This window comes from Semicossyphus pulcher, unplaced genomic scaffold (assembly GCF_022749685.1).
Source record: "Semicossyphus pulcher isolate SPU_LCO1_2020_fin unplaced genomic scaffold, fSemPul1.0.p SCAF_11, whole genome shotgun sequence".
Classification (NCBI taxonomy): Eukaryota; Metazoa; Chordata; class Actinopteri; order Labriformes; family Labridae; genus Semicossyphus; species Semicossyphus pulcher.
Window position 1 is genome coordinate 2974947 of NW_027211615.1, and position 15054 is coordinate 2990000.

The 15054-nt window shown below is 46.3% G+C and overlaps 46 non-coding genes and 2 pseudogenes across 46 annotated transcripts; all 48 read right to left on the reverse strand.

The window, feature by feature from the left end:
* Nucleotides 1-82: 82 nt before the first annotated feature.
* Nucleotides 83-201, reverse strand: LOC138585854 (5S ribosomal RNA). The gene has a single exon (XR_011305964.1). It is a non-coding gene; the product is annotated as a 5S ribosomal RNA (ribosomal RNA).
* A 182-nt stretch (nucleotides 202-383) lies between these two features.
* LOC138585855 (5S ribosomal RNA) lies at nucleotides 384-502 on the reverse strand. Its single transcript, XR_011305965.1, has one exon. It is a non-coding gene; the product is annotated as a 5S ribosomal RNA (ribosomal RNA).
* Nucleotides 503-717: 215 nt separating this feature from the next.
* Nucleotides 718-836, reverse strand: LOC138587187 (5S ribosomal RNA). The gene has a single exon (XR_011307226.1). It is a non-coding gene; the product is annotated as a 5S ribosomal RNA (ribosomal RNA).
* Nucleotides 837-1018: 182 nt separating this feature from the next.
* On the reverse strand, nucleotides 1019-1137 carry LOC138587430 (5S ribosomal RNA). The gene has a single exon (XR_011307432.1). It is a non-coding gene; the product is annotated as a 5S ribosomal RNA (ribosomal RNA).
* A 182-nt stretch (nucleotides 1138-1319) lies between these two features.
* On the reverse strand, nucleotides 1320-1438 carry LOC138586607 (5S ribosomal RNA). Its single transcript, XR_011306674.1, has one exon. It is a non-coding gene; the product is annotated as a 5S ribosomal RNA (ribosomal RNA).
* A 249-nt stretch (nucleotides 1439-1687) lies between these two features.
* Nucleotides 1688-1806, reverse strand: LOC138587182 (5S ribosomal RNA). The gene has a single exon (XR_011307222.1). It is a non-coding gene; the product is annotated as a 5S ribosomal RNA (ribosomal RNA).
* Nucleotides 1807-1988: 182 nt separating this feature from the next.
* On the reverse strand, nucleotides 1989-2107 carry LOC138586917 (5S ribosomal RNA). The gene has a single exon (XR_011306970.1). It is a non-coding gene; the product is annotated as a 5S ribosomal RNA (ribosomal RNA).
* Nucleotides 2108-2289: 182 nt separating this feature from the next.
* LOC138586852 (5S ribosomal RNA) lies at nucleotides 2290-2408 on the reverse strand. The gene has a single exon (XR_011306910.1). It is a non-coding gene; the product is annotated as a 5S ribosomal RNA (ribosomal RNA).
* Nucleotides 2409-2623: 215 nt separating this feature from the next.
* Nucleotides 2624-2742, reverse strand: LOC138585856 (5S ribosomal RNA). The gene has a single exon (XR_011305966.1). It is a non-coding gene; the product is annotated as a 5S ribosomal RNA (ribosomal RNA).
* Nucleotides 2743-2924: 182 nt separating this feature from the next.
* LOC138585857 (5S ribosomal RNA) lies at nucleotides 2925-3043 on the reverse strand. The gene has a single exon (XR_011305967.1). It is a non-coding gene; the product is annotated as a 5S ribosomal RNA (ribosomal RNA).
* A 182-nt stretch (nucleotides 3044-3225) lies between these two features.
* On the reverse strand, nucleotides 3226-3344 carry LOC138585858 (5S ribosomal RNA). Its single transcript, XR_011305968.1, has one exon. It is a non-coding gene; the product is annotated as a 5S ribosomal RNA (ribosomal RNA).
* Nucleotides 3345-3526: 182 nt separating this feature from the next.
* LOC138585859 (5S ribosomal RNA) lies at nucleotides 3527-3645 on the reverse strand. The gene has a single exon (XR_011305969.1). It is a non-coding gene; the product is annotated as a 5S ribosomal RNA (ribosomal RNA).
* Nucleotides 3646-3827: 182 nt separating this feature from the next.
* LOC138585860 (5S ribosomal RNA) lies at nucleotides 3828-3946 on the reverse strand. Its single transcript, XR_011305970.1, has one exon. It is a non-coding gene; the product is annotated as a 5S ribosomal RNA (ribosomal RNA).
* A 182-nt stretch (nucleotides 3947-4128) lies between these two features.
* On the reverse strand, nucleotides 4129-4247 carry LOC138585863 (5S ribosomal RNA). Its single transcript, XR_011305972.1, has one exon. It is a non-coding gene; the product is annotated as a 5S ribosomal RNA (ribosomal RNA).
* Nucleotides 4248-4429: 182 nt separating this feature from the next.
* On the reverse strand, nucleotides 4430-4548 carry LOC138585864 (5S ribosomal RNA). Its single transcript, XR_011305973.1, has one exon. It is a non-coding gene; the product is annotated as a 5S ribosomal RNA (ribosomal RNA).
* Nucleotides 4549-4797: 249 nt separating this feature from the next.
* Nucleotides 4798-4916, reverse strand: LOC138586578 (5S ribosomal RNA). Its single transcript, XR_011306647.1, has one exon. It is a non-coding gene; the product is annotated as a 5S ribosomal RNA (ribosomal RNA).
* A 182-nt stretch (nucleotides 4917-5098) lies between these two features.
* LOC138586325 (5S ribosomal RNA) lies at nucleotides 5099-5217 on the reverse strand. The gene has a single exon (XR_011306409.1). It is a non-coding gene; the product is annotated as a 5S ribosomal RNA (ribosomal RNA).
* A 182-nt stretch (nucleotides 5218-5399) lies between these two features.
* LOC138585865 (5S ribosomal RNA) lies at nucleotides 5400-5518 on the reverse strand. Its single transcript, XR_011305974.1, has one exon. It is a non-coding gene; the product is annotated as a 5S ribosomal RNA (ribosomal RNA).
* A 182-nt stretch (nucleotides 5519-5700) lies between these two features.
* Nucleotides 5701-5819, reverse strand: LOC138585866 (5S ribosomal RNA). Its single transcript, XR_011305975.1, has one exon. It is a non-coding gene; the product is annotated as a 5S ribosomal RNA (ribosomal RNA).
* A 248-nt stretch (nucleotides 5820-6067) lies between these two features.
* On the reverse strand, nucleotides 6068-6186 carry LOC138586326 (5S ribosomal RNA). The gene has a single exon (XR_011306410.1). It is a non-coding gene; the product is annotated as a 5S ribosomal RNA (ribosomal RNA).
* A 182-nt stretch (nucleotides 6187-6368) lies between these two features.
* LOC138586845 (5S ribosomal RNA) lies at nucleotides 6369-6487 on the reverse strand. The gene has a single exon (XR_011306903.1). It is a non-coding gene; the product is annotated as a 5S ribosomal RNA (ribosomal RNA).
* Nucleotides 6488-6669: 182 nt separating this feature from the next.
* On the reverse strand, nucleotides 6670-6788 carry LOC138586997 (5S ribosomal RNA). The gene has a single exon (XR_011307046.1). It is a non-coding gene; the product is annotated as a 5S ribosomal RNA (ribosomal RNA).
* Nucleotides 6789-6970: 182 nt separating this feature from the next.
* LOC138585867 (5S ribosomal RNA) lies at nucleotides 6971-7089 on the reverse strand. The gene has a single exon (XR_011305976.1). It is a non-coding gene; the product is annotated as a 5S ribosomal RNA (ribosomal RNA).
* Nucleotides 7090-7271: 182 nt separating this feature from the next.
* LOC138585868 (5S ribosomal RNA) lies at nucleotides 7272-7390 on the reverse strand. Its single transcript, XR_011305977.1, has one exon. It is a non-coding gene; the product is annotated as a 5S ribosomal RNA (ribosomal RNA).
* A 249-nt stretch (nucleotides 7391-7639) lies between these two features.
* Nucleotides 7640-7758, reverse strand: LOC138586580 (5S ribosomal RNA). The gene has a single exon (XR_011306649.1). It is a non-coding gene; the product is annotated as a 5S ribosomal RNA (ribosomal RNA).
* Nucleotides 7759-7940: 182 nt separating this feature from the next.
* LOC138586650 (5S ribosomal RNA) lies at nucleotides 7941-8059 on the reverse strand. Its single transcript, XR_011306715.1, has one exon. It is a non-coding gene; the product is annotated as a 5S ribosomal RNA (ribosomal RNA).
* A 182-nt stretch (nucleotides 8060-8241) lies between these two features.
* LOC138585869 (5S ribosomal RNA) lies at nucleotides 8242-8360 on the reverse strand. Its single transcript, XR_011305978.1, has one exon. It is a non-coding gene; the product is annotated as a 5S ribosomal RNA (ribosomal RNA).
* Nucleotides 8361-8542: 182 nt separating this feature from the next.
* LOC138585870 (5S ribosomal RNA) lies at nucleotides 8543-8661 on the reverse strand. Its single transcript, XR_011305979.1, has one exon. It is a non-coding gene; the product is annotated as a 5S ribosomal RNA (ribosomal RNA).
* Nucleotides 8662-8909: 248 nt separating this feature from the next.
* Nucleotides 8910-9028, reverse strand: LOC138586327 (5S ribosomal RNA). Its single transcript, XR_011306411.1, has one exon. It is a non-coding gene; the product is annotated as a 5S ribosomal RNA (ribosomal RNA).
* A 182-nt stretch (nucleotides 9029-9210) lies between these two features.
* LOC138585871 (5S ribosomal RNA) lies at nucleotides 9211-9329 on the reverse strand. Its single transcript, XR_011305980.1, has one exon. It is a non-coding gene; the product is annotated as a 5S ribosomal RNA (ribosomal RNA).
* A 182-nt stretch (nucleotides 9330-9511) lies between these two features.
* LOC138586998 (5S ribosomal RNA) lies at nucleotides 9512-9630 on the reverse strand. Its single transcript, XR_011307047.1, has one exon. It is a non-coding gene; the product is annotated as a 5S ribosomal RNA (ribosomal RNA).
* Nucleotides 9631-9812: 182 nt separating this feature from the next.
* Nucleotides 9813-9931, reverse strand: LOC138586626 (5S ribosomal RNA). Its single transcript, XR_011306692.1, has one exon. It is a non-coding gene; the product is annotated as a 5S ribosomal RNA (ribosomal RNA).
* A 182-nt stretch (nucleotides 9932-10113) lies between these two features.
* On the reverse strand, nucleotides 10114-10232 carry LOC138586547 (5S ribosomal RNA). The gene has a single exon (XR_011306618.1). It is a non-coding gene; the product is annotated as a 5S ribosomal RNA (ribosomal RNA).
* Nucleotides 10233-10414: 182 nt separating this feature from the next.
* LOC138585872 (5S ribosomal RNA) lies at nucleotides 10415-10533 on the reverse strand. The gene has a single exon (XR_011305981.1). It is a non-coding gene; the product is annotated as a 5S ribosomal RNA (ribosomal RNA).
* A 182-nt stretch (nucleotides 10534-10715) lies between these two features.
* Nucleotides 10716-10834, reverse strand: LOC138585874 (5S ribosomal RNA). The gene has a single exon (XR_011305983.1). It is a non-coding gene; the product is annotated as a 5S ribosomal RNA (ribosomal RNA).
* Nucleotides 10835-11016: 182 nt separating this feature from the next.
* On the reverse strand, nucleotides 11017-11135 carry LOC138586999 (5S ribosomal RNA). The gene has a single exon (XR_011307048.1). It is a non-coding gene; the product is annotated as a 5S ribosomal RNA (ribosomal RNA).
* A 182-nt stretch (nucleotides 11136-11317) lies between these two features.
* LOC138586628 (5S ribosomal RNA) lies at nucleotides 11318-11436 on the reverse strand. Its single transcript, XR_011306694.1, has one exon. It is a non-coding gene; the product is annotated as a 5S ribosomal RNA (ribosomal RNA).
* A 182-nt stretch (nucleotides 11437-11618) lies between these two features.
* Nucleotides 11619-11737, reverse strand: LOC138586548 (5S ribosomal RNA). The gene has a single exon (XR_011306619.1). It is a non-coding gene; the product is annotated as a 5S ribosomal RNA (ribosomal RNA).
* Nucleotides 11738-11953: 216 nt separating this feature from the next.
* On the reverse strand, nucleotides 11954-12072 carry LOC138587708 (5S ribosomal RNA). Its single transcript, XR_011307698.1, has one exon. It is a non-coding gene; the product is annotated as a 5S ribosomal RNA (ribosomal RNA).
* A 249-nt stretch (nucleotides 12073-12321) lies between these two features.
* LOC138585875 (5S ribosomal RNA) lies at nucleotides 12322-12440 on the reverse strand. Its single transcript, XR_011305984.1, has one exon. It is a non-coding gene; the product is annotated as a 5S ribosomal RNA (ribosomal RNA).
* A 182-nt stretch (nucleotides 12441-12622) lies between these two features.
* Nucleotides 12623-12731, reverse strand: LOC138587347 (5S ribosomal RNA; annotated as a pseudogene).
* Nucleotides 12732-12980: 249 nt separating this feature from the next.
* Nucleotides 12981-13099, reverse strand: LOC138585876 (5S ribosomal RNA). Its single transcript, XR_011305985.1, has one exon. It is a non-coding gene; the product is annotated as a 5S ribosomal RNA (ribosomal RNA).
* Nucleotides 13100-13347: 248 nt separating this feature from the next.
* Nucleotides 13348-13466, reverse strand: LOC138587200 (5S ribosomal RNA). The gene has a single exon (XR_011307239.1). It is a non-coding gene; the product is annotated as a 5S ribosomal RNA (ribosomal RNA).
* Nucleotides 13467-13647: 181 nt separating this feature from the next.
* LOC138586418 (5S ribosomal RNA) lies at nucleotides 13648-13766 on the reverse strand. Its single transcript, XR_011306497.1, has one exon. It is a non-coding gene; the product is annotated as a 5S ribosomal RNA (ribosomal RNA).
* Nucleotides 13767-13981: 215 nt separating this feature from the next.
* LOC138585878 (5S ribosomal RNA) lies at nucleotides 13982-14100 on the reverse strand. The gene has a single exon (XR_011305986.1). It is a non-coding gene; the product is annotated as a 5S ribosomal RNA (ribosomal RNA).
* A 182-nt stretch (nucleotides 14101-14282) lies between these two features.
* On the reverse strand, nucleotides 14283-14401 carry LOC138585879 (5S ribosomal RNA). The gene has a single exon (XR_011305987.1). It is a non-coding gene; the product is annotated as a 5S ribosomal RNA (ribosomal RNA).
* Nucleotides 14402-14650: 249 nt separating this feature from the next.
* On the reverse strand, nucleotides 14651-14769 carry LOC138585881 (5S ribosomal RNA). Its single transcript, XR_011305989.1, has one exon. It is a non-coding gene; the product is annotated as a 5S ribosomal RNA (ribosomal RNA).
* A 182-nt stretch (nucleotides 14770-14951) lies between these two features.
* Nucleotides 14952-15054, reverse strand: part of LOC138587348 (5S ribosomal RNA) — a 109-nt pseudogene continuing 6 nt past the window's right edge.

The following is a 15054-nucleotide window of genomic DNA, read 5'->3' on the forward strand; positions in this document are numbered from 1 at the left end:
TTCTTGCACATGAGTGTCTGATCAAACTTTTTCAAGGCCTGCAGCATCAGCACCTCTCCTGTCCATCACAGAAAAATGAAAAAGCTTACAGCACCTGGTATTCCCAGGCGGTCTCCCATCCAAGTACTAACCAGGCCCGACCCTGCTTAGCTTCCGAGATCGGACGAGATCGGGCGTGTTCAGGGTGGTATGGCCGTAAGCGACAGTTGTGTGTTCAATCGGGCCTTTTAAAAATGCATTTGGGCACTTTTTAATCTCTTCATATGTTACTGTGTTTTTTTTCTAGGATGAATTCAATGCATTCTTGCACATGAGTGTCTGATCAAACTTTTTCAAGGCCTGCAGCATCAGCACCTCTCCTGTCCATCACAGAAAAATGAAAAAGCTTACAGCACCTGGTATTCCCAGGCGGTCTCCCATCCAAGTACTAACCAGGCCCGACCCTGCTTAGCTTCCGAGATCGGACGAGATCGGGCGTGTTCAGGGTGGTATGGCCGTAAGCGACAGTTGTGTGTTCAATCAGGCCTTTTAAAGACATGGCATGGTGCAGCAAGAATGTGGCTTTATTTTTAACGTTGTTTATAGTTTTCGTCAAAGATTTTGTCATGGTTTTTTTCTATGATGAATTCAATGCATTCTTGCACATGAGTGTCTGATCAAACTTTTTCAAGGCCTGCAGCATCAGCACCTCTCCTGTCCATCACAGAAAAATGAAAAAGCTTACAGCACCTGGTATTCCCAGGCGGTCTCCCATCCAAGTACTAACCAGGCCCGACCCTGCTTAGCTTCCGAGATCGGACGAGATCGGGCGTGTTCAGTGTGATATGGCCGTAAGCGACAGTTGTGTGTTCAATCGGGCCTTTTAAAAATGCATTTGGGCACTTTTTAATCTCTTCATATGTTACTGTGTTTTTTTTCTAGGATGAATTCAATGCATTCTTGCACATGAGTGTCTGATCAAACTTTTTCAAGGCCTGCAGCATCAGCACCTCTCCTGTCCATCACAGAAAAATGAAAAAGCTTACAGCACCTGGTATTCCCAGGCGGTCTCCCATCCAAGTACTAACCAGGCCCGACCCTGCTTAGCTTCCGAGATCGGATGAGATCGGGCGTGTTCAGGGTGGTATGGCCGTAAGCGACAGTTGTGTGTTCAATCGGGCCTGTTAAAAATGCATTTGGGCACTTTTTAATCTCTTCATATGTTACTGTGTTTTTTTTCTAGGATGAATTCAATGCATTCTTGCACATGAGTGTCTGATCAAACTTTTTCAAGGCCTGCAGCATCAGCACCTCTCCTGTCCATCACAGAAAAATGAAAAAGCTTACAGCACCTGGTATTCCCAGGCGGTGTCCCATCCAAGTACTAACCAGGCCCGACCCTGCTTAGCTTCCGAGATCGGACGAGATCGGGCGTGTTCAGGGTGGTATGGCCGTAAGCGACAGTTGTGTGTTCAATCGGGCCTTTTAAAGACGTGGCATGGTGCAGCAAGAATGTGGTGGGGCATCTGCCCCACCACATTCTTGAATTTGGCTGTATTTTTAACGTTGTTTATAGTTTTCGTCAAAGATTTTGTCATGGTTTTTTTCTATGATGAATTCAATGCATTCTTGCACATGAGTGTCTGATCAAACTTTTTCAAGGCCTGCAGCATCAGCACCTCTCCTGTCCATCACAGAAAAATGAAAAAGCTTACAGCACCTGGTATTCACAGGCGGTCTCCCATCCAAGTACTAACCAGGCCCGACCCTGCTTAGCTTCCGAGATCAGACGAGATCGGGCGTGTTCAGGGTGGTATGGCCGTACGCGACAGTTGTGTGTTCAATCGGGCCTTTTAAAAATGCATTTTGGCACTTTTTAATCTCTTCATATTTTACTGTGTTTTTTTTCTAGGATGAATTCAATGCATTCTTGCACATGAGTGTCTGATCAAACTTTTTCAAGGCCTGCAGCATCAGCACCTCTCCTGTCCATCACAGAAAAATGAAAAAGCTTACAGCACCTGGTATTCCCAGGCGGTCTCCCATCCAAGTACTAACCAGGCCCGACCCTGCTTAGCTTCCGAGATCAGACGAGATCGGGCGTGTTCAGGGTGGTATGGCCGTACGCGACAGTTGTGTGTTCAATCGGGCCTTTTAAAAATGCATTTTGGCACTTTTTAATCTCTTCATATTTTACTGTGTTTTTTTTCTAGGATGAATTCAATGCATTCTTGCACATGAGTGTCTGATCAAACTTTTTCAAGGCCTGCAGCATCAGCACCTCTCCTGTCCATCACAGAAAAATGAAAAAGCTTACAGCACCTGGTATTCCCAGGCGGTCTCCCATCCAAGTACTAACCAGGCCCAACCCTACTTAGCTTCCGAGATCGGACGAGATCGGGCGTGTTCAGGATGGTATGGCCGTAAGCGACAGTTGTGTGTTCAATCGGGCCTTTTAAAGACGTGGCATGGTGCAGCAAGAATGTGGCTGTAATTTTAACGTTGTTTATAGTTTTCGTCAAAAATTTTGTCATGGTTTTTTTCTATGATGAATTCAATGCATTCTTGCACATGAGTGTCTGATCAAACTTTTTCAAGGCCTGCAGCATCAGCACCTCTCCTGTCCATCACAGAAAAATGAAAAAGCTTACAGCACCTGGTATTCCCAGGCGGTCTCCCATCCAAGTACTAACCAGGCCCGACCCTGCTTAGCTTCCGAGATCGGACGAGATCGGGCGTGTTCAGGGTGGTATGGCCGTAAGCGACAGTTGTGTGTTCAATCGGGCCTTTTAAAAATGCATTTGGGCACTTTTTAATCTCTTCATATGTTACTGTGTTTTTTTTCTAGGATGAATTCAATGCATTCTTGCACATGAGTGTCTGATCAAACTTTTTCAAGGCCTGCAGCATCAGCACCTCTCCTGTCCATCACAGAAAAATGAAAAAGCTTACAGCACCTGGTATTCCCAGGCGGTCTCCCATCCAAGTACTAACCAGGCCCGACCCTGCTTAGCTTCCGAGATCGGACGAGATCGGGCGTGTTCAGGGTGGTATGGCCGTAAGCGACAGTTGTGTGTTCAATCGGGCCTTTTAAAAATGCATTTGGGCACTTTTTAATCTCTTCATATGTTACTGTGTTTTTTTTCTAGGATGAATTCAATGCATTCTTGCACATGAGTGTCTGATCCAACTTTTTCAAGGCCTGCAGCATCAGCACCTCTCCTGTCCATCACAGAAAAATGAAAAAGCTTACAGCACCTGGTATTCCCAGGCGGTCTCCCATCCAAGTACTAACCAGGCCCGACCCTGCTTAGCTTCCGAGATCGGACGAGATCGGGCGTGTTCAGGGTGGTATGGCCGTAAGCGACAGTTGTGTGTTCAATCGGGCCTTTTAAAAATGCATTTGGGCACTTTTTAATCTCTTCATATGTTACTGTGTTTTTTTTCTAGGATGAATTCAATGCATTCTTGCACATGAGTGTCTGATCAAACTTTTTCAAGGCCTGCAGCATCAGCACCTCTCCTGTCCATCACAGAAAAATGAAAAAGCTTACAGCACCTGGTATTCCCAGGCGGTCTCCCATCCAAGTACTAACCAGGCCCGACCCTGCTTAGCTTCCGAGATCGGACGAGATCGGGCGTGTTCAGGGTGGTATGGCCGTAAGCGACAGTTGTGTGTTCAATCGGGCCTTTTAAAAATGCATTTGGGCACTTTTTAATCTCTTCATATGTTACTGTGTTTTTTTTCTAGGATGAATTCAATGCATTCTTGCACATGAGTGTCTGATCCAACTTTTTCAAGGCCTGCAGCATCAGCACCTCTCCTGTCCATCACAGAAAAATGAAAAAGCTTACAGCACCTGGTATTCCCAGGCGGTCTCCCATCCAAGTACTAACCAGGCCCGACCCTGCTTAGCTTCCGAGATCGGACGAGATCGGGCGTGTTCAGGGTGGTATGGCCGTAAGCGACAGTTGTGTGTTCAATCGGGCCTTTTAAAAATGCATTTGGGCACTTTTTAATCTCTTCATATGTTACTGTGTTTTTTTTCTAGGATGAATTCAATGCATTCTTGCACATGAGTGTCTGATCCAACTTTTTCAAGGCCTGCAGCATCAGCACCTCTCCTGTCCATCACAGAAAAATGAAAAAGCTTACAGCACCTGGTATTCCCAGGCGGTCTCCCATCCAAGTACTAACCAGGCCCGACCCTGCTTAGCTTCCGAGATCGGACGAGATCGGGCGTGTTCAGGGTGGTATGGCCGTAAGCGACAGTTGTGTGTTCAATCGGGCCTTTTAAAAATGCATTTGGGCACTTTTTAATCTCTTCATATGTTACTGTGTTTTTTTTCTAGGATGAATTCAATGCATTCTTGCACATGAGTGTCTGATCAAACTTTTTCAAGGCCTGCAGCATCAGCACCTCTCCTGTCCATCACAGAAAAATGAAAAAGCTTACAGCACCTGGTATTCCCAGGCGGTCTCCCATCCAAGTACTAACCAGGCCCGACCCTGCTTAGCTTCCGAGATCGGACGAGATCGGGCGTGTTCAGGGTGGTATGGCCGTAAGCGACGGTTGTGTGTTCAATCGGGCCTTTTAAAGACGTGGCATGGTGCAGCAAGAATGTGATGGGGCATCTGCCCCACCACATTCTTGAATTTGGCTGTATTTTTAACGTTGTTTATAGTTTTCGTCAAAGATTTTGTCATGGTTTTTTTCTAGGATGAATTCAATGCATTCTTGCACATGAGTGTCTGATCAAACTTTTTCAAGGCCTGCAGCATCAGCACCTCTCCTGTCCATCACAGAAAAATGAAAAAGCTTACAGCACCTGGTATTCCCAGGCGGTCTCCCATCCAAGTACTCACCAGGCCCGACCCTGCTTAGCTTCCGAGATCGGACGAGATCGGGCGTGTTCAGGGTGGTATGGCCGTAAGCGACAGTTGTGTGTTCAATCAGGCCTTTTAAAAATGCATTTGGGCACTTTTTAATCTCTTCATATGTTACTGTGTTTTTTTTCTAGGATGAATTCAATGCATTCTTGCACATGAGTGTCTGATCAAACTTTTTCGAGGCCTGCAGCATCAGCACCTCTCCTGTCCATCACAGAAAAATGAAAAAGCTTACAGCACCTGGTATTCCCAGGCGGTCTCCCATCCAAGTACTAACCAGGCCCGACCCTGCTTAGCTTCCGAGATCGGACGAGATCGGGCGTGTTCAGGGTGGTATGGCTGTAAGCGACAGTTGTGTGTTCAATCGGGCCTTTTAAAAATGCATTTGGGCACTTTTTAATCTCTTCATATGTTACTGTGTTTTTTTTCTAGGATGAATTCAATGCATTCTTGCACATGAGTGTCTGATCCAACTTTTTCAAGGCCTGCAGCATCAGCACCTCTCCTGTCCATCACAGAAAAATGAAAAAGCTTACAGCACCTGGTATTCCCAGGCGGTCTCCCATCCAAGTACTAACCAGGCCCGACCCTGCTTAGCTTCCGAGATCGGACGAGATCGGGCGTGTTCAGGGTGGTATGGCCGTAAGCGACAGCTGTGTGTTCAATCGGGCCTTTTAAAAATGCATTTGGGCACTTTTTAATCTCTTCATATGTTACTGTGTTTTTTTTCTAGGATGAATTCAATGCATTCTTGCACATGAGTGTCTGTTCAAACTTTTTCAAGGCCTGCAGCATCAGCACCTCTCCTGTCCATCACAGAAAAATGAAAAAGCTTACAGCACCTGGTATTCCCAGGCGGTCTCCCATCCAAGTACTAACCAGGCCCGACCCTGCTTAGCTTCCGAGATCGGACGAGATCGGGCGTGTTCAGGGTGGTATGGCCGTAAGCGACAGTTGTGCGTTCAATCGGGCCTTTTAAAGACGTGGCATGGTGCAGCAAGAATGCGGTGGGGCATCTGCCCCTCCACATTCTTGAATTTGGCAGTATTTTTAACGTTGTTTATAGTTTTCGTCAAAAATTTTGTCATGGTTTTTTTCTAATAGAATTCAATGCATTCTTGCACATGAGTGTCTGATCAAACTTTTTCAAGGCCTGCAGCATCAGCACCTCTCCTGTCCATCACAGAAAAATGAAAAAGCTTACAGCACCTGGTATTCCCAGGCGGTCTCCCATCCAAGTACTAACCAGGCCCGACCCTGCTTAGCTTCCGAGATCGGACGAGATCGGGCGTGTTCAGGGTGGTATGGCTGTAAGCGACAGTTGTGTGTTCAATCGGGCCTTATAAAAATGCATTTGGGCACTTTTTAATCTCTTCATATGTTACTGTGTTTTTTTTCTAGGATGAATTCAATGCATTCTTGCACATGAGTGTCTGCTCAAACTTTTTCAAGGCCTGCAGCATCAGCACCTCTCCTGTCCATCACAGAAAAATGAAAAAGCTTACAGCACCTGGTATTCCCAGGCGGTCTCCCATCCAAGTACTAACCAGGCCCGACCCTGCTTAGCTTCCGAGATCGGACGAGATCGGGTGTGTTCAGGGTGTTATGGCCGTAAGCGACAGTTGTGTGTTCAATCGGGCCTTTTAAAAATGCATTTGGGCACTTTTTAATCTCTTCATATGTTACTGTGTTTTTTTTCTAGGATGAATTCAATGCATTCTTGCACATGAGTGTCTGATCAACCTTTTTCAAGGCCTGCAGCATCAGCACCTCTCCTGTCCATCACAGAAAAATGAAAAAGCTTACAGCACCTGGTATTCCCAGGCGGTCTCCCATCCAAGTACTAACCAGGCCCGACCCTGCTTAGCTTCCGAGATCGGACGAGATCGGCCGTGTTCAGGGTGGTATGGCCGTAAGCGACAGTTGTGTGTTCAATCGGGCCTTTTAAAAATGCATTTGGGCACTTTTTAATCTCTTCATATGTCACTGTGTTTTTTTTCTAGGATGAATTCAATGCATTCTTGCACATGAGTGTCTGATCCAACTTTTTCAAGGCCTGCAGCATCAGCACCTCTCCTGTCCATCACAGAAAAATGAAAAAGCTTACAGCACCTGGTATTCCCAGGCGGTCTCCCATCCAAGTACTAACCAGGCCCGACCCTGCTTAGCTTCCGAGATCGGACGAGATCGGGCGTGTTCAGGGTGGTATGGCCGTAAGCGACAGTTGTGTGTTCAATCGGGCCTTTTAAAAATGCATTTGGGCACTTTTTAATCTCTTCATATGTTACTGTGTTTTTTTTCTAGGATGAATTCAATGCATTCTTGCACATGAGTGTCTGATCAAACTTTTTCAAGGCCTGCAGCATCAGCACCTCTCCTGTCCATCACAGAAAAATGAAAAAGCTTACAGCACCTGGTATTCCCAGGCGGTCTCCCATCCAAGTACTAACCAGGCCCGACCCTGCTTAGCTTCCGAGATCGGACGAGATCGGGCGTGTTCAGGGTGGTATGGCCGTAAGCGACGGTTGTGTGTTCAATCGGGCCTTTTAAAGACGTGGCATGGTGCAGCAAGAATGTGATGGGGCATCTGCCCCACCACATTCTTGAATTTGGCTGTATTTTTAACGTTGTTTATAGTTTTCGTCAAAGATTTTGTCATGGTTTTTTTCTAGGATGAATTCAATGCATTCTTGCACATGAGTGTCTGATCAAACTTTTTCAAGGCCTGCAGCATCAGCACCTCTCCTGTCCATCACAGAAAAATGAAAAAGCTTACAGCACCTGGTATTCCCAGGCGGTCTCCCATCCAAGTACTCACCAGGCCCGACCCTGCTTAGCTTCCGAGATCGGACGAGATCGGGCGTGTTCAGGGTGGTATGGCCGTAAGCGACAGTTGTGTGTTCAATCGGGCCTTTTAAAAATGCATTTGGGCACTTTTTAATCTCTTCATATGTTACTGTGTTTTTTTTCTAGGATGAATTCAATGCATTCTTGCACATGAGTGTCTGATCAAACTTTTTCAAGGCCTGCAGCATCAGCACCTCTCCTGTCCATCACAGAAAAATGAAAAAGCTTACAGCACCTGGTATTCCCAGGCGGTCTCCCATCCAAGTACTAACCAGGCCCGACCCTGCTTAGCTTCCGAGATCGGACGAGATCAGGCGTGTTCAGGGTGGTATGGCTGTAAGCGACAGTTGTGTGTTCAATCGGGCCTTTTAAAAATGCATTTGGGCACTTTTTAATCTCTTCATATGTTACTGTGTTTTTTTTCTAGGATGAATTCAATGCATTCTTGCACATGAGTGTCTGATCCAACTTTTTCAAGGCCTGCAGCATCAGCACCTCTCCTGTCCATCACAGAAAAATGAAAAAGCTTACAGCACCTGGTATTCCCAGGCGGTCTCCCATCCAAGTACTAACCAGGCCCGACCCTGCTTAGCTTCCGAGATCGGACGAGATCGGGCGTGTTCAGGGTGGTATGGCCGTAAGCGACAGCTGTGTGTTCAATCGGGCCTTTTAAAAATGCATTTGGGCACTTTTTAATCTCTTCATATGTTACTGTGTTTTTTTTCTAGGATGAATTCAATGCATTCTTGCACATGAGTGTCTGTTCAAACTTTTTCAAGGCCTGCAGCATCAGCACCTCTCCTGTCCATCACAGAAAAATGAAAAAGCTTACAGCACCTGGTATTCCCAGGCGGTCTCCCATCCAAGTACTAACCAGGCCCGACCCTGCTTAGCTTCCGAGATCGGACGAGATCGGGCGTGTTCAGGGTGGTATGGCCGTAAGCGAGAGTTGTGCGTTCAATCGGGCCTTTTAAAGACGTGGCATGGTGCAGCAAGAATGCGGTGGGGCATCTGCCCCTCCACATTCTTGAATTTGGCAGTATTTTTAACGTTGTTTATAGTTTTCGTCAAAAATTTTGTCATGGTTTTTTTCTAATAGAATTCAATGCATTCTTGCACATGAGTGTCTGATCAAACTTTTTCAAGGCCTGCAGCATCAGCACCTCTCCTGTCCATCACAGAAAAATGAAAAAGCTTACAGCACCTGGTATTCCCAGGCGGTCTCCCATCCAAGTACTAACCAGGCCCGACCCTGCTTAGCTTCCGAGATCGGACGAGATCGGGCGTGTTCAGGGTGGTATGGCTGTAAGCGACAGTTGTGTGTTCAATCGGGCCTTATAAAAATGCATTTGGGCACTTTTTAATCTCTTCATATGTTACTGTGTTTTTTTTCTAGGATGAATTCAATGCATTCTTGCACATGAGTGTCTGCTCAAACTTTTTCAAGGCCTGCAGCATCAGCACCTCTCCTGTCCATCACAGAAAAATGAAAAAGCTTACAGCACCTGGTATTCCCAGGCGGTCTCCCATCCAAGTACTAACCAGGCCCGACCCTGCTTAGCTTCCGAGATCGGACGAGATCGGGCGTGTTCAGGGTGGTATGGCCGTAAGCGACAGTTGTGTGTTCAATCGGGCCTTTTAAAAATGCATTTGGGCACTTTTTAATCTCTTCATATGTTACTGTGTTTTTTTTCTAGGATGAATTCAATGCATTCTTGCACATGAGTGTCTGATCAAACTTTTTCAAGGCCTGCAGCATCAGCACCTCTCCTGTCCATCACAGAAAAATGAAAAAGCTTACAGCACCTGGTATTCCCAGGCGGTCTCCCATCCAAGTACTAACCAGGCCCGACCCTGCTTAGCTTCCGAGATCGGACGAGATCGGCCGTGTTCAGGGTGGTATGGCCGTAAGCGACAGTTGTGTGTTCAATCGGGCCTTTTAAAAATGCATTTGGGCACTTTTTAATCTCTTCATATGTCACTGTGTTTTTTTTCTAGGATGAATTCAATGCATTCTTGCACATGAGTGTCTGATCCAACTTTTTCAAGGCCTGCAGCATCAGCACCTCTCCTGTCCATCACAGAAAAATGAAAAAGCTTACAGCACCTGGTATTCCCAGGCGGTCTCCCATCCAAGTACTAACCAGGCCCGACCCTGCTTAGCTTCCGAGATCGGACGAGATCGGGCGTGTTCAGGGTGGTATGGCCGTAAGTGACAGTTGTGTGTTCAATCGGGCCTTTTAAAAATGCATTTGGGCACTTTTTAATCTCTTCATATGTTACTGTGTTTTTTTTCTAGGATGAATTCAATGCATTCTTGCACATGAGTGTCTGATCAAACTTTTTCAAGGCCTGCAGCATCAGCGCCTCTCCTGTCCATCACAGAAAAATGAAAAAGCTTACAGCACCTGGTATTCCCAGGCGGTCTCCCATCCAAGTACTAACCAGGCCCGACCCTGCTTAGCTTCCGAGATCCGACGAGATCGGGCGTGTTCAGGGTGGTATGGCCGTAAGCGACAGTTGTGTGTTCAATCGGGCCTTTTAAAAATGCATTTGGGCACTTTTTAATCTCTTCATATGTTACTGTGTTTTTTTTCTAGGATGAATTCAATGCATTCTTGCACATGAGTGTCTGATCAAACTTTTTCAAGGCCTGCAGCATCAGCACCTCTCCTGTCCATCACAGAAAAATGAAAAAGCTTACAGCACCTGGTATTCCCAGGCGGTCTCCCATCCAAGTACTAACCAGGCCCGACCCTGCTTAGCTTCCGAGATCGGACGAGATCGGGCGTGTTCAGGGTGGTATGGCCGTAAGCGACAGTTGTGTGTTCAATCGGGCCTTTTAAAAATGCATTTGGGCACTTTTTAATCTCTTCATATGTTACTGTGTTTTTTTTCTAAGATGAATTCAATGCATTCTTGCACATGAGTGTCTGATCAAACTTTTTCAAGGCCTGCAGCATCAGCACCTCTCCTGTCCATCACAGAAAAATGAAAAAGCTTACAGCACCTGGTATTCCCAGGCGGTCTCCCATCCAAGTACTAACCAGGCCCGACCCTGCTTAGCTTCCGAGATCGGACGAGATCGGGCGTGTTCAGGGTGGTATGGCCGTAAGCGACAGTTGTGTGTTCAATCGGGCCTTTTAAAAATGCATTTGGGCACTTTTTAATCTCTTCATATGTTACTGTGTTTTTTTTCTAGGATGAATTCAATGCATTCTTGCACATGAGTGTCTGATCAAACTTTTTCAAGGCCTGCAGCATCAGCACCTCTCCTGTCCATCACAGAAAAATGAAAAAGCTTACAGCACCTGGTATTCCCAGGCGGTCTCCCATCCAAGTACTAACCAGGCCCGACCCTGCTTAGCTTCCGAGATCGGACGAGATCGGCCGTGTTCAGGGTGGTATGGCCGTAAGCGACAGTTGTGTGTTCAATCGGGCCTTTTAAAAATGCATTTGGGCACTTTTTAATCTCTTCATATGTCACTGTGTTTTTTTTCTAGGATGAATTCAATGCATTCTTGCACATGAGTGTCTGATCCAACTTTTTCAAGGCCTGCAGCATCAGCACCTCTCCTGTCCATCACAGAAAAATGAAAAAGCTTACAGCACCTGGTATTCCCAGGCGGTCTCCCATCCAAGTACTAACCAGGCCCGACCCTGCTTAGCTTCCGAGATCGGACGAGATCGGGCGTGTTCAGGGTGGTATGGCCGTAAGTGACAGTTGTGTGTTCAATCGGGCCTTTTAAAAATGCATTTGGGCACTTTTTAATCTCTTCATATGTTACTGTGTTTTTTTTCTAGGATGAATTCAATGCATTCTTGCACATGAGTGTCTGATCAAACTTTTTCAAGGCCTGCAGCATCAGCGCCTCTCCTGTCCATCACAGAAAAATGAAAAAGCTTACAGCACCTGGTATTCCCAGGCGGTCTCCCATCCAAGTACTAACCAGGCCCGACCCTGCTTAGCTTCCGAGATCCGACGAGATCGGGCGTGTTCAGGGTGGTATGGCCGTAAGCGACAGTTGTGTGTTCAATCGGGCCTTTTAAAGACGTGGCATGGTGCAGCAAGAATGTGGCTGTATTTTTAACGATTGTTTATAGTTTTCGTCAAAGATTTTGTCATGGTTTTTTTCTATGATGAATTCAATGCATTCTTGCACATGAGTGTCTGATCAAACTTTTTCAAGGCCTGCAGCATCAGCACCTCTCCTGTCCATCACAGAAAAATGAAAAAGCTTACAGCACCTGGTATTCCCAGGCGGTCTCCCATCCAAGTACTAACCAGGCCCTACCCTGCTTAGCTTCCGAGATCGGACGAGATCGGGCGTGTTCAGGGTGGTATGGCCGTAAGCGACAGTTGTGTGTTCAATCGGGCCTTTTAAAGACGTGGCATGGTGCAGCAAGAATGCGGTGGGGCATCTGCCCCACCACATTCTTGAATTTGGCTGTATTTTTAACGTTGTTTATAGTTTTCGTCAAAGATTTTGTTATGGTTTTTTTCTAGGATGAATTCAATGCATTCTTGCACATGAGTGTCTGATCAAACTTTTTCAAGGCCTGCAGCATCAGCACCTCTCCTGTCCATCACAGAAAAATGAAAAAGCTTACAGCACCTGGTATTCCCAGGCGGTCTCCCATCCAAGTACTAACCAGGCCCGACCCTGCTTAGCTTCCGAGATCGGACGAGATCGGGCGTGTTCAGGGTGGTATGGCCGTAAGCGACAGTTGTGTGTTCAATCGGGCCTTTTAAAAATGCATTTGGGCACTTTTTAATCTCTTCATATGTTACTGTGTTTTTTTTCTAGGATGAATTCAATGCATTCTTGCACATGAGTGTCTGATCCAACTTTTTCAAGGCCTGCAGCATCAGCACCTCTCCTGTCCATCACAGAAAAATGAAAAAGCTTACAGCACCTGGTATTCCCAGGCGGTCTCCCATCCAAGTACTAACCAGGCCCGACCCTGCTTAGCTTCCGAGATCGGGCGTGTTCAGGGTGGTATGGCCGTAAGCGACAGTTGTGTGTTCAATCGGGCCTTTTAAAGACGTGGCATGGTGCAGCAAGAATGCGGTGGGGCATCTGCCCCACCACATTCTTGAATTTGGCTGTATTTTTAACGTTGTTTATAGTTTTCGTCAAAAATTTTGTCATGGTTTTTTTCTATGATGAATTCAATGCATTCTTGCACATGAGTGTCTGATCAAACTTTTTCAAGGCCTGCAGCATCAGCACCACTCCTGTCCATCACAGAAAAATGAAAAAGCTTACAGCACCTGGTATTCCCAGGCGGTCTCCCATCCAAGTACTAACCAGGCCCGACCCTGCTTAGCTTCCGAGATCGGACGAGATCGGGCGTGTTCAGGGTGGTATGGCCGTAAGCGACAGTTGTGTGTTCAATCGGGCCTTTTAAAGACGTGGCATGGTGCAGCAAGAATGCGGTGGGGCATCTGCCCCTCCACATTCTTGAATTTGGCAGTATTTTTAACGTTGTTTATAGTTTTCGTCAAAAATTTTGTCATGGTTTTTTTCTAATAGAATTCAATGCATTCTTGCACATGAGTGTCTGATCAAACTTTTTCAAGGCCTGCAGCATCAGCACCTCTCCTGTCCATCACAGAAAAATGAAAAAGCTTACAGCACCTGGTATTCCCAGGCGGTCTCCCATCCAAGTACTAACCAGGCCCGACTCTGCTTAGCTTCCGAGATCGGACGAGATCGGACGTGTTCAGGGTGGTATGGCCGTAAGCGACAGTTGTGTGTTCAATCGGGCCTTTTAAAAATGCATTTGGGCACTTTTTAATCTCTTCATATGTACTGTGTTTTTTTTCTAGGATGAATTCAATGCATTCTTGCACATGAGTGTCTGATCAAACTTTTTCAAGGCCTGCAGCATCAGCACCTCTCCTGTCCATCACAGAAAAATGAAAAAGCTTACAGCACCTGGTATTCCCAGGCGGTCTCCCATCCAAGTACTAACCAGGCCCGACCCTGCTTAGCTTCCGAGATCGGACGAGATCGGGCGTGATCAGGGTGGTATGGCCGTAAGCGACAGTTGTGTGTTCAATCGGGCCTTTTAAAGACGTGGCATGGTGCAGCAAGAATGTGGCTGTATTTTTAACGTTGTTTATAGTTTTCGTCAAAGATTTTGTCATGGTTTTTTTCTATGATGAATTCAATGCATTCTTGCACATGAGTGTCTGATCAAACTTTTTCAAGGCCTGCAGCATCAGCACCTCTCCTGTCCATCACAGAAAAATGAAAAAGCTTACAGCACCTGGTATTCCCAGGCGGTCTCCCATCCAAGTACTAACCAGGCCCGACCCTGCTTAGCTTCCGAGATCGGACGAGATCGGGCGTGTTCAGGGTGGTATGGCCGTAAGCGACAGTTGTGTGTTCAATCGGGCCTTTTAAAAATGCATTTGGGCACTTTTTAATCTCTTCATATGTTACTGTGTTTTTTTTCTATGATGAATTCAATGCATTCTTGCACATGAGTGTCTGATCAAACTTTTTCAAGGCCTGCAGCATCAGCACCTCTCCTGTCCATCACAGAAAAATGAAAAAGCTTACAGCACCTGGTATTCCCAGGCGGTCTCCCATCCAAGTACTAACCAGGCCCGACCCTGCTTAGCTTCCGAGATCGGACGAGATCGGGCGTGTTCAGGGTGGTATGGCCGTAAGCGACAGTTGTGTGTTCAATCGGGCCTTTTAAAGACGTGGCATGGTGCAGCAAGAATGCGGTGGGGCATCTGCCCCACCACATTCTTGAATTTGGCTGTATTTTTAACGTTGTTTATAGTTTTCGTCAAAGATTTTGTTATGGTTTTTTTCTAGGATGAATTCAATGCATTCTTGCACATGAGTGTCTGATCAAACTTTTTCAAGGCCTGCAGCATCAGCACCTCTCCTGTCCATCACAGAAAAATGAAAAAGCTTACAGCACCTGGTATTCCCAGGCGGTCTCCCATCCAAGTACTAACCAGGCCCGACCCTGCTTAGCTTCCGAGATCGGACGAGATCGGGCGTGTTCAGGGTGGTATGGCCGTAAGCGACAGTTGTGTGTTCAATCGGGCCTTTTAAAAATGCATTTGGGCACTTTTTAATCTCTTCATATGTTACTGTGTTTTTTTTCTAGGATGAATTCAATGCATTCTTGCACATGAGTGTCTGATCCAACTTTTTCAAGGCCTGCAGCATCAGCACCTCTCCTGTCCATCACAGAAAAATGAAAAAGCTTACAGCACCTGGTATTCCCAGGCGGTCTCCCATCCAAGTACTAACCAGGCCCGACCCTGCTTAGCTTCCGAGATCGGGCGTGTTCAGGGTGGTATGGCC